The 12,526-nt window shown below is 36.3% G+C and overlaps 1 long non-coding RNA gene across 5 annotated transcripts; it reads left to right on the top strand.

The window, feature by feature from the left end:
* Positions 1 to 1,072: 1,072 nt before the first annotated feature.
* Positions 1,073 to 12,217, top strand: LOC127738511 (uncharacterized). Of its 5 annotated transcripts, XR_008000082.1 has the most exons (6): positions 1,073 to 1,898; positions 2,077 to 2,301; positions 6,601 to 6,730; positions 9,866 to 9,903; positions 10,615 to 10,793; positions 11,504 to 11,924. It is a non-coding gene; the product is annotated as an uncharacterized LOC127738511 (long non-coding RNA). The 5 variants fall into 5 exon arrangements; XR_008000083.1 differs by lacking the exon at positions 10,615 to 10,793; XR_008000081.1 differs by lacking the exons at positions 9,866 to 9,903; positions 10,615 to 10,793 and adding an exon at positions 12,037 to 12,217 and having other exon boundaries at positions 1,076 to 1,898; positions 11,466 to 11,857.
* The last annotated feature ends 309 nt before the right edge of the window (positions 12,218 to 12,526 follow it).

The raw sequence follows: 12,526 nt of genomic DNA, 5'->3' as shown, positions 1-12,526 counted from the left end.
TAAATACAAAATTATTCAAAAATTGTCAGTGAAATGTACTTCAAAAATGTAATTTAAATCATATCTTTTGCAGTACATCCAATGAATGATAGTATTGACATATCATCTCATAATGTATCTGCCAACCGTATTTCCATTGATGTAATTTTTTGGAAGATATTTCCACTGCCTCATTGTATCATGAAACTTGAGGTGAGTATGCCTTAGATTTTGTTTTGAAAGTTGATTATTATTTTTGTGATAACTGCTATTTAATTGTGTAAAATTGGGGACGGTCGGAAGGTTTAATAATAGGATCCTGCAACAGAAGAATAACACCATTTTATACCTTGTTATTTCACTTGAATGCTTTCAACAAGTAATAGCTTTTCTAAAAAGCTAGCCGTCTCATAGCGTATAAAATTTGAAAAATGTTTTTCCATGCAGAATAGCATTGTATAGTGAACGAACAATTTGTTAATTTTCTGAATACATATGATATAGTATTTTTAAGTGAATGTTGGGTCAAAAAACAATTCAATTTTACTATGAACCACTTCTGTTGTCCAGTCACCAGGCTGAAGCTAGCGAACAATAACTAGCGAAAAATAAGCCAGCGAACAATAAGGCGATATATCTACCAACCGAAAAAATGAATAAGACAGCAACGGCCGTTAAATGAAAAATATTTAAAAAAGCAGACATTCCGTCCAAATATTGCAATTTCAACTCTATCTTGAAATGGTATTTATCCCATCCATTGATAAAACAAGTCACATCTCTTTTTAGGCTAATATTCAGTACCACAGTAAATCTGCATCTGTCAAGGGATTATTTGTAGGTGTAAGACCACTAATGCACCCACTTCAATTTAGAACGTATGTAAAAGTAGTCCTTCCCTGTAAAATACAGCACCTTTGATGTCATTGTTAAATTGAACTAAGATACACATTTGCAGAAATGGGGGTTGGCCTATTCCATGGCTTCTAGAGAAAAATAATGAGGGGTGTCACGGAGTATGACTATAAAGGTCTTGTAGAGGAGAAACAGGCGCATCTTTTGCGCAAGGTATCGACGGGCGCTATGTTCAAAAATCTGAAACTAGAGCTCATAATATAAAAAAAATATTGTTAAAAACAGGGGGGTTGGTCTATTCCATGGCTTCTAGAGAAAAATAATGAGGGGTGTCACGGGGTATGACTATATAGATCTTGTAGAGGAGAAACAGACGCATCTTTTGCGCAAGGCATCGAAGGGCGCTATGTTAAAAAATCTGAAACTAGAGCTCAAAATTAAAAAAAAAAAATGTTAAAAACAGGGGGTTGGTCTATTCCATGGCTTCTAGAGAAAAATAATGAGGGGTGTCACGGGGTATGACTATATAGGTCTTGAAGAGGAGAAACAGGCGCATCTTTTGCGCAAGGTATCGAATGGCGCTATGTTCAAAAATCTGAAACTAGAGCTCAAAATTAAAAAAAAAAATGTTAAAAACAGGGGGGTTGGTCTATTCCATGGCTTCTAGAGAAAAATAATGAGGGGTGTCACGGGGTATGACTATATAATTCTTGTAGAAGAGAAACAGGCGCATCTTTTGCGCAAGGTATCGAATGGCGCTATGTTCAAAAATCTGAAACTAGAGCTCAAAATTAAAAAAAAAAATTGTTAAAAACAGGGGGATTACCTTATTCCATGGCTTCTACAGAAAAATAAGGAGGGGTGTCACGGGGTATGACTATATAGGTCTTGTAGAGGAGAAACAGGCGCATCTTTTGCGCAAGGTATCGAAGGGCGCTATGTTAAAAAATCTGAAACTAGAGCTCAAAATTTTGAAAAAAAAAATGTTAAAAACAGGGGGGTTGGCCTATTCCATGGCTTCTAGAGAAAAACAATGAGGGGTGTCACGGGGTATGACTATATAGGTCTTGTAGAGGAGAAACAGGCGCATCTTTTGCGCAAGGTATCGAAGGTCGCTATGTTCAAAAATCTGAAACTGGAGCTAAAAATTTTGAAAAACAAATGTTAAAAACAGGGGGGTTGGCCTATTCCATGGCTTCTAGAGAAAAATAATGAGGGGTGTCACGGGGTATGCCTATATAGGTCTTGTAGAAGAGAAACAGGCGCATCTTTTGCGCAAGGTATCGAAGGGCGCTATGTTAAAAAATCTGAAACTGGAGCTAAAAATTTTGAAAAACAAATGTTAAAAACAGGGGGGTTGGCCTATTCCATGGCTTCTAGAGAAAAATAATGAGGGGTGTCAAGGGGTATGACTATATAGGTCTTGTAGAGGAGAAACAGGCGCATCTTTTGCGCAAGGTATCGAAGGTCGCTATGTTCAAAAATCTGAAACTGGAGCTAAAAATTTTGAAAAACAAATGTTAAAAACAGGGGGATTTCCTTATTCCATGGCTTCTACAGAAAAATAATGAGGGGTGTCATGGGGTATGACTATATAGTTCTTTTAGAGGAGAAACAGGCGCATCTTTTAAGCAAGGTATCGAAGGTCGCTATGTTCAAAAATCTGAAACTGGAGCTAAAAATTTTGAAAAACAAATGTTAAAAAACAGGGGGGTTGGCCTATTCCATGGCTTCTAAAGGAAAATAATGAGGGGTGTCAAGGGGTATGACTATATAGGTCTTGTAGAGGAGAAACAGGCGCATCTTTTGCGCAAGGTATCGATGGGCGCTATGTTCAAAAATCTGAAACTAGAGCTCAAAATTAAAAAAAAAATTGTTAAAAAAAACAGGGGGGTTGGTCTATTCCATGGCTTCTAGAGAAAAATAATGAGGGGTGTCACGGGGTATGACTATATAGGTCTTGTAGAGGAGAAACAGGCGCATCTTTTGCGCAAGGTATCGAAGGGCGCTATGTTCAAAAATCTGAAACTAGAGCTCAAAATTAAAAATAAAAATGTTAAAAACAAGGGGGTTGGTCTATTCCATGGCTTCTAGAAAAAAATAATGGGGGGTGTCACGGGGTATGACTATATAGGTCTTGTAGAGGAGAAACAGGCGCATCTTTTGCGCAACGTATCGAAGGGCGCTATGTTCAAAAATCTAAAACTATAGCTCAAAATAAAAAAAAAAAATGTGAAGAACAGGGGGGTTGGTCTATTCCATGGCTTCTAGAGAAAAATAATGGGGGGTGTCACGGGGTATGACTATATAGGTCTTGAAGAGGAGAAACAGGCGCATCTTTTGCGCAAGATAACGAAGGGCGCTATGTTCAAAAATCTGAAACTAGAGCTCAAAATGTAAAAAAAAATTGTTAAAAACAGGGGGGTTGGTCTATTCCATGGCTTCTAGAGAAAAATAATGAGGGGTGTCACGTGGTATGCATTATAGGTCTATGGAGGAGAAACAGGCGCATCTTTTGCGCAAGGTATCGAAGGGCGCTATGTTCAAAAATCTGAAACTAGAGCTCAAAATTTAAAAAACAAATGTTAATAAAATGCTTCGCTGGGGCGCAGCTTGATACGACCGCAGAGGTCGAACCCTGAACAGTTGGGGCAAGTATGGACACAACATTCAAGCTTGATACAGCTCTGAATTTGGATTGTTATTAAATATTTGACACAGCATAGGTTTCTGACACAGAAAGAATGTGGTCTAAGAACTTGAATTTTTTTAATTTACCTATTATGGTCCAATGTCCAAAATCAAAATACATGGTTAGATTCAGCATATCAAAGAACCCCATATATTCAATTTTTGTTAAAATCAAACAAAGTTTAATTTTGGACCCCAACTTGGACAAACTTGAAAACTGGGCCCATAATCAAAAATCTAAACACATGTTTAGATTCAGCATATCAAAGAACCCCAAGAATTCAATTTTTGCTAAAATCAAACTAAGTTTAATTTTGGACCCTTTGGACCTTAATGTAGACCAATTTAAAAAACGGGACTTAAAATCAAAAATCTAAATACACGGTTAGATTTGGAATATCAAAGAACCCCAATAATTCAATTTTGATGAAATCAAACAAAGTTTAATTTTGGACCCTTTTGACCTCAATATGAACCAATTTGATAGCGGGGCCCACAAATAAAAAATCTAAATTCATGGTTAGATTCAGCATATCAAAGAACCCCATATATTCAATTTTTGTTGAAATCAAAAAAAGTTTGATTTTGGACCCCAACTTGGACCAACTTGAAAACTGGGCCCATAATCATAAATCTAAACACATGTTTAGATTCAGCATATCAAAGAACCCCAAGAATTCAATTTTTGTTAAAATCAAACTAAGTTTAATTTTGGACCCTTTGGACCTCAATGAAGACCAATTTAAAAAACGGGACCCAAATTAAACATCTAAAAACACGGTTAGATTTGGCATATCAAAGAACCCCAATAATTCAATTTTGGATGAAATCAAACAAAGTTTAATTTTGGACCCTTTTGACTTCAATATGAACCAATTTGATAGCGGGGCCTACAAATAAAAAATCTAAATACATGGTTAGATTCAGCATATCAAAGAACCTCATGTATTCAATTTTTGTTGAAATCAAACAAAGTTTAATTTTGGACCCCAATTTGGACCAACTTGAAAACTGGGCCCATAATCAAAAATCTAAATAAATGTTTACATTCAGCATATCAAAGAACCCCATATATTCAATTTTTGTTGAAATCAAACAAAGTTTAAATACTGGACCCTATCTTGGACCAACTTGAAAACTGGGCCCATAATCAAAAATCTAAACACATGTTTAGATTCAGCATATCAAAGAACCCCAAGAATTCAATTTTTGTTAAAATCAAACTAAGTTTAATTTTGGACCCTTTGGACCTTAATGTAGAACAATTTAAAAAACAGGACCCAAAATTAAAAATCTAAATACACGGTTAGATTATGAATATCAAAGAGCCCCAATAATTCAATTTTAGATGAAATCAAACAAAGTTTAATTTTGGACCCTTTTGACCTCAATATGAACCAATTTGATAACGGGGTCCACAAATAAAAAATCCAAATACATGGTTAGATTCAGCATATCAAAGAACCCCATATATTCAATTTTTGTTGAAATCAAACAAAGTTTAATTTTGGACCCCAATTTGGACCAACTTGAAAACTGGGCCAAAAATCAAAAATCTAAATACATGTTTAGATTCAGCATATCAAAGAACCTCATATATTCAATTTTTGCTAAAATCAAACAAAGTTTGATTTTGGACCCTTTGGACCTTAATGTAGACAATTTTGAAAACTGGACCCAAAATTAAAAATCTAAATACACTGTTAGATTCAGCATAACAAATAAATAAATGTGATCAAAGATTTTACAAATCTAATGCGCCATACTGTGCAATTAAAGATTACTTCTTGAAATTTTTCAATATTTGAAATTTGAAAAAAAAATAATATTTGAAGAATAATTCTTTTTAATTTCTGAAATCTGAAATGAGAAAAAATTGACCCCCCACAATTTTTTTTTATCCCCCCCCCCTTTTTCCCCCCCAAAAGTTCTTTCCTTCAAGATATGGTCATAATCTCAATTCAAATTTCCAATGGAGTTGGCAACCATAATTACCCATTTAAATTTACCATAGTGCTAACTTAATCTACTTTATAATAGAATTAAAAATATAGTGTCAAATTTTCATATGGATTTTTTTGTAAAAAAAAATGATGCAACATTTGCAGATATTTTTACTGGTCTTCCTTTATAAATATGCATTTCTTTAAACATAATTTAAAAGCAGTGTAAGGGAAGTAGCCAAAACGTTGTATTTGGATTACCTCCCTTACACTGTTTTAAATTATCTTTATTGTTCATTAACCATTACTTTATACATAATTTAAAAGCAGTGTAAGGGAGATAATTTCAATGATGTATTTGATTTATCTCCCTTACACTGCTTTAAATTATGTTTTGTACTAAAGTATTTGTCCATTAACCAGGACAACCTTGTTTTTCCCCCTTTTTTGCCCCTAATTCCTAAACGGTTTGAGCCATAACCCCCCAAAGCAAATCCTAACCATCCCTTTGTGGTATGGAAACTTGTAGTATAATTTCAGAGAGATCCATACACCGTTCCACAGTTATTGTCTGGAAACTAGAAAATGCTTATTTTTGGCCCCTTTTTGGCCCCTAATTCCTTAACTGTTGGTACCATAACCCCCAAAATCAATCCCAACCTTCCTTTTGTGGTATTTAACCTTATGGTAAAATTTCAAAAAGATCCATTCACTTAAACTAAAGTTAGAGTGCGAAAACCAATGTGTATTCGGACGACGACGCCGGACGACGACGACGACGACGCCAACGTCATACCAATATACGACCACAAAATTTTTTTGCGGTCGTATAAAAACAGGGCGGTTGGCCTATTCCATGGCTTCTAGAGAAAAATAATGATGGGTGTCAAGGGGTATGACTATATAGGTCTTATAGAGGAGAAACAGGCGCATCTTTTGCGCAAGGTATCGAAGGGCGCTATGTTCAAAAATCTGAAACTAGAGCTCAAAATTAAAAAAAAAAATTGTTAAAAATAGGGGGATTGGCCTATTCCATGGCTTCTACAGAAAAATAATGGGGGGTGTCACGGGGTATGACTATATAGGTCTTGTAGAGGAGAAACAGGCGCATCTTTTAAGCAAGGTATCGAAGGGCGCTATGTTCAAAAATCTGAAACTAGAGCTCAAAATTTTGAAAAAAAATATTAAAAACAGGGGGGTTGGCCTATTCCATGGCTTCTAGAGAAAAATAATGAGGGGTGTCACGGGGTATGACTATATAGGTCTTGTAGAGAAGAAAGAGGCGCATCTTTTGCGCAAGGTATCGAAGGTCGCTATGTTCAAAAATCTGAAACTAGAGCTCAAAATTTTGAAAAACAAATGTTAAAAACAGGGGGGTTGGTCTATTCCATGGCTTCTAGAGAAAAATAATGAGGGGTGTCCCCGGGGTATGACTATATAGGTCTTGTAGAGGAGAAACAGGCGCATCTTTTAAGCAAGGTATCGAATGGCGCTATGTTCAAAAATCTGAAACTACAGCTCAAAATTAAAAAATAAAATTGTTAAAAACAGGGGGGTTGGTCTATTCCATGGCTTCTAGAGAAAAATGATGGGTGGTGTCACTGGTATGACTATATAGGTCTTGTAGAAGAGAAACAGGCGCATCTTTTGCGCAAGGTATCGAAGGCCGCTATGTTCAAAAATCTGAAACTAGAGCTCAAAGTTTTGAAAAAGAAATGTTAAAAACAGGGGGATTGGCCTATTCCATGGCTTCTAGAGAAAAATAATGCAGGGTGTCACGGGATATGACTATATAGGTCTTGTAGAGGAGAAACATGCGCATCTTTTGCGCAAGGCATCGAATAGCGCCATGTTCAAAAATCTGAAACTAGAGCTCAAAATTTGAAAAAAAAATTGTTAATAAAATGCTTCGCTGGGGCGCAGCTTGATACGACCGCAGAGGTCGAATCCTGAACAGTTGGGGCAAGTATGGACACAACATTCAAGCTTGATACAGCTCTGAATTTGGATTGTTATTAAATATTTGACACAGCATAGGTTTCTGACACAGAAAGAATGTGGTCTAAGAACTTGAATGTTTTTTAATTTGCCTATTATGGTCCAATGTCCAAAATCAAAATACATGGTTAGATTCAGCATATCAAAGAACCCCATATATTCAATTTTTGTTAAAATCAAACAAAGTTTAATTTTGGACCCCAACTTGGACAAACTTGAAAACTGGGCCCATAATCAAAAATCTAAACACATGTTTAGATTCAGCATATCAAAGAACCCTAAGAATTCAATTTTTGCTAAAATCAAACTAAGTTTAATTTTGGACTCTTTGGACCTCAATGAAGACCAATTTAAAAAACAGGACCCAAATTAAAAATCTAAAAACATGGTTAGATTTGGCATAGTAAAGAACCCCAATAATTCAATTTCTGATGAAATCAAACAAAGTTTAATTTTGGACCCTTTTGACCTCAATATGAACCAATTTTATAGCGGGGCCTACAAATAAAAAATCTAAATACATGGTTAGATTCAGCATATCAATGAACCTCATTTATTCAATTTTTGTTGAAATCAAACAAAGTTTAATTTTGGACCCCAATTTGGACCAACTTGAAAACTGGGCCCATAATAAAAAATCTAAATACATGTTTAGATTCAGCATATCAAAGAACCCCATATATTCAATTTTTGTTGAAATCAAACAAAGTTTAAATACTGGACCCTATCTTGGACCAACTTGAAAACTGGGCCCATAATCAAAAATCTAAACACATGTTTAGATTCAGCATATCAAAGAACCCTAAAAATTCAATTTTTGCTAAAATCAAACTAAGTTTAATTTTGGACCCTTTGGACCTTAATGTAGACCAATTTAAAAAACAGGACCCAAAATTAAAAATCTAAATACACGGTTAGATTTGGAATATCAAAGAACCCCAATAATTCAATTTCAGATGAAATCAAACAAAGTTTAATTTTGGACCCTTTTGACCTCAATATGAACCAATTTGATAAAGGGGTCCACAAATAAAAAATCTAAATACATGGTTAGATTCAGCATATCAAAGAACCCCATATATTCAATTTTTGTAGAAATCAAACAAAGTTTAATTTTGGACCCCAATTTGGACCAACTTGAAAACTGGGCCAAAAATCAAAAATCTAAATACATGTTTAGATTCAGCATATCAAAGAACCTCATATATTCAATTTTTGCTAAAATCAAACAAAGTTTAATTTTGGACCCTTTGGACCTTCATATGGATTTTTTTGTTAAAAAAAAAAGATGCAACATTTGCAGATATTTTTACTGGTCTTCCTTTATAAATATGCATTTCTTTAAACATAATTTAAAAGCAGTGTAAGGGAAGTAACCAAAACGTTGTATTTGGATTACCTCCCTTACACTGTTTTAAATTATCTTTATTGTTCATTAACCATTACTTTATACATAATTTAAAAGCAGTGTAAGGGAGATAATTTCAATGATGTATTTGATTTATCTCCCTTACACTGCTTTAAATTATGTTTTGTATTAAAGTATTTGTCCATTAACCAGGACAACCTTGTTTTTCCCCCTTTTTTGCCCCTAATTCCTAAACGGTTTGAGCCATAACCCCCCAAAGCAAATCCTAACCATCCCTTTGTGGTATGGAAACTTGTAGTATAATTTCAGAGAGATCCATACACCGTTCCACAGTTATTGTCTGGAAACTAGAAAATGCTTATTTTTGGCCCCTTTTTGGCCCCTAATTCCTTAACTGTTGGTACCATAACCCCCAAAATCAATCCCAACCTTCCTTTTGTGGTATTTAACCTTATGGTAAAATTTCAAAAAGATCCATTCACTTAAACTAAAGTTAGAGTGCGAAAACCAATGTGTCTTCGGACGACGACGCCGGACGACGACGACGACGACGCCAACGTCATACCAATATACGACCACAAAATTTTTTTGCGGTCGTATAAAAACAGGGGGTTGGTCTATTCCATGGCTTCTAGAGAAAAATAATGAGGGGTGTCACGGGGTATGACTATATAGGTCTTGTAGAGGTGAAACAGGCGCATCTTTTGCGCAAGGTATCGAAGGGCGCTATGTTCAAAAATCTGAAACTAGAGCTCAAATTGTGAAAAAAAATTGTTAAAAACAGGGGGGGTTGGCCTATTCCATGGCTTCTAGAGAAAAATAATGAGGGGTGTCACGGGGTATGACTATATAGGTCTTGTAGAGGAGAAACATGCGCATCTTTTTCGCAAGGTATCGAAGGGCGCTATGTTGAAAAATCTGAAACTAGAGCTCAAATTGTGAAAAAAAATTGTTAAAAACAGGGGGGTTGGCCTATTCCATGGCTTCTAGAGAAAAATAATGAGGGGTGTCACGGGATATGACTATATAGGTCTTGTAGAGGAGAAACATACGCATCTTTTGCGCAAGGTATGGAATAGCGCTATGTTCAAAAATCTGAAACTGGAGCTCAAAATTTGAAAAAATAAATTGTTAAAAACAGGGGGTTGGCCTATTCCATGGCTTCTACAGAAAAATAATGAGGGGTGTCAAGGGGTATGACTATATAGGTCTTGTAGAGGAGAAACAGGCGCATCTTTTGCGCAAGGTATCGAAGGGCGCTATGTTGAAAAATCTGAAACTAGAGCTCTAAATTAAAAAAAAAAATTGTTAAAAACAGGGGGGTTGGTCTATTCCATGGCTTCTAGAGAAAAATAATGGGGTGTGTCACGGGGTATGACTATATAGGTCTTATAGAGGAGAAACAGGCGCATCTTTTGCGCAAGGTATCGAAGGGCGCTATGTTCAAAAATCTGAAACTAGAGCTCTAAATTTTGAAAAAAAATATTAAAAACAGGGGGATTGGCATATTCCATGGCTTCTAGAGAAAAATAATGAGGGGTGTCACGGGGTATGACTATATAGGTCTTGTAGAGGAGAATCAGGCGCATCTTTTGCGCTAGGTATCGAAGGTCGCTACGTTCAAAAATCTGAAACTGGAGCTAAAAATTTTGAAAAACAAATGTTAGCAACAGGGGGGTTGACCTATTCCATGGCTTCTAGAGAAAAATAATGAGGGGTGTCACGGGGTATGACTATATAGGTCTTGTAGAGGTGAAACAGGCGCATCTTTTGCGCAAGGTATCGAAGGGCGCTATGTTCAAAAATCTGAAACTAGAGCTCAAATTGTGAAAAAAAATTTGTTAAAAACAGGGGGGGTTGGCCTATTCCATGGCTTCTAGAGAAAAATAATGAGGGGTGTCACGGGGTATGACTATATAGGTCTTGTAGAGGAGAAACATGCGCATCTTTTTCGCAAGGTATCGAAGGGCGCTATGTTGAAAAATCTGAAACAAGAGCTCAAATTGTGAAAAGAAATTGTTAAAAACAGGGGGGTTGGCCTATTCCATGGCTTCTAGAGAAAAATAATGAGGGGTGTCACGGGATATGACTATATAGGTCTTGTAGAGAGAAACATACGCATCTTTTGCGCAAGGTATCGAATAGCGCTATGTTCAAAAATCTGAAACTAGAGCTCAAAATTTGAAAAAATAAATTGTTAAAAACAGGGGGTTGGCCTATTCCATGGCTTCTAGAGAAAAATAATGAGGGGTGTCACGGGGTATGACTATATAGGTCTTGTAGAGGAGAAACAGGCGCATCTTTTGCGCAAGGTATCGAAGGGCGCTAAGTTGAAAAATCTGAAACTAGAGCTCAAAATTTAAACAAAAAATTGTTAAAAACAGGGGGGTTGGTCTATTCCATGGCTTCTACAGAAAAATAATGAGGGGTGTCAAGGGGTATGACTATATAGGTCTTGTAGAGTAGAAACATACGCATCTTTTGCGCAAGGTATCGAATAGCGCTATGTTCAAAAATCTGAAACTAGAGCTCAAAATTTGAAAAAATAAATTGTTAAAAACAGGGGGTTGGCCTATTCCATGGCTTCTAGAGAAAAATAATGAGGGGTGTCAAGGGGTATGACTATATAGGTCTTGTAGAGGAGAAACAGGCGCATCTTTTGCGCAAGGTATCGAAGGGCGCTATGTTCAAAAATCTGAAACTAGAGCTCTAAATTTTGAAAAAAAATGTTAAAAACAGGGGGGTTGGCCTATTCCATGGCTTCTAGAGAAAAATAATGAGGGGTGTCACGGGGTATGACTATATAGGTCTTGTAGAGGAGAAACAGGCGCATCTTTTGCGCAAGGTATCGAAGGGCGCTATGTTCAAAAATCTGAAACTAGAGCTCAAAATTAAAAAAAAAATTGCTAAAAACAGGGGGGTTGGTCTATTCCATGGCTTCTAGAGAAAAATAATGAGGGGTGTCAAGGGGTATGACTATATAGGTCTTGTAGAGGAGAAACAGGCACATCTTTTGCGCAAGGTATCGAAGGGCTCTATGTTCAAAAAACTGAAACTAGAGCTCAAAATTTAAAAAAAAAATTGTTAAAAACAAGGGGGATTGGTTTATTCCATGGCGTCTAGAGAAAAATAATGGGGTGTGTCACGGGGTATGACTATATAGGTCTTATAGAGGAGAAACAGGCGCATCTTTTGCGCAAGGTATCGAAGGGCGCTATGTTCAAAAATCTGAAACTAGAGCTCAAAATTAAAAAAAAAATTGTTAAAAACAGGGGGTTGGCCTATTCCATGGCTTCTAGAGAAAAATAATGAGGGGTGTCACGGGGTATGACTATATAGGTCTTGTAGAGGAGAAACAGGCGCATCTTTTGCGCAAGGTATTGAAGGGGGATATGTTCAAAAATCTGAAACGAGAGCTCAAAATTTGAAAAATATTGTTAAAAACAGGGGGGTTGGCCTATTCCATGGCTTCTAGAGAAAAATAATAAGGGTCGTCACGGGGTATGACTATATAGGTCTTGTAGAGGAGAAACAGGCGCATCTTTTACGCAAGGTATCGAAGGGCGCTATGTTCAAAAATCTGAAACTAGAGCTCAAAATTTGAAAAAAAATGTTAAAACAGGGGGGTTGGCCTATTCCATGGCTTCTAGAGAAAAATAATGAGGGGTGTCACGGGTTATGACTATATAGG

The sequence above is a fragment of the Mytilus californianus genome, unplaced genomic scaffold (assembly GCF_021869535.1).
Source record: "Mytilus californianus isolate M0D057914Y unplaced genomic scaffold, xbMytCali1.0.p SCAF_4, whole genome shotgun sequence".
Classification (NCBI taxonomy): Eukaryota; Metazoa; Mollusca; class Bivalvia; order Mytilida; family Mytilidae; genus Mytilus; species Mytilus californianus.
This window is presented reverse-complemented; position numbering and strand designations above follow the sequence as displayed.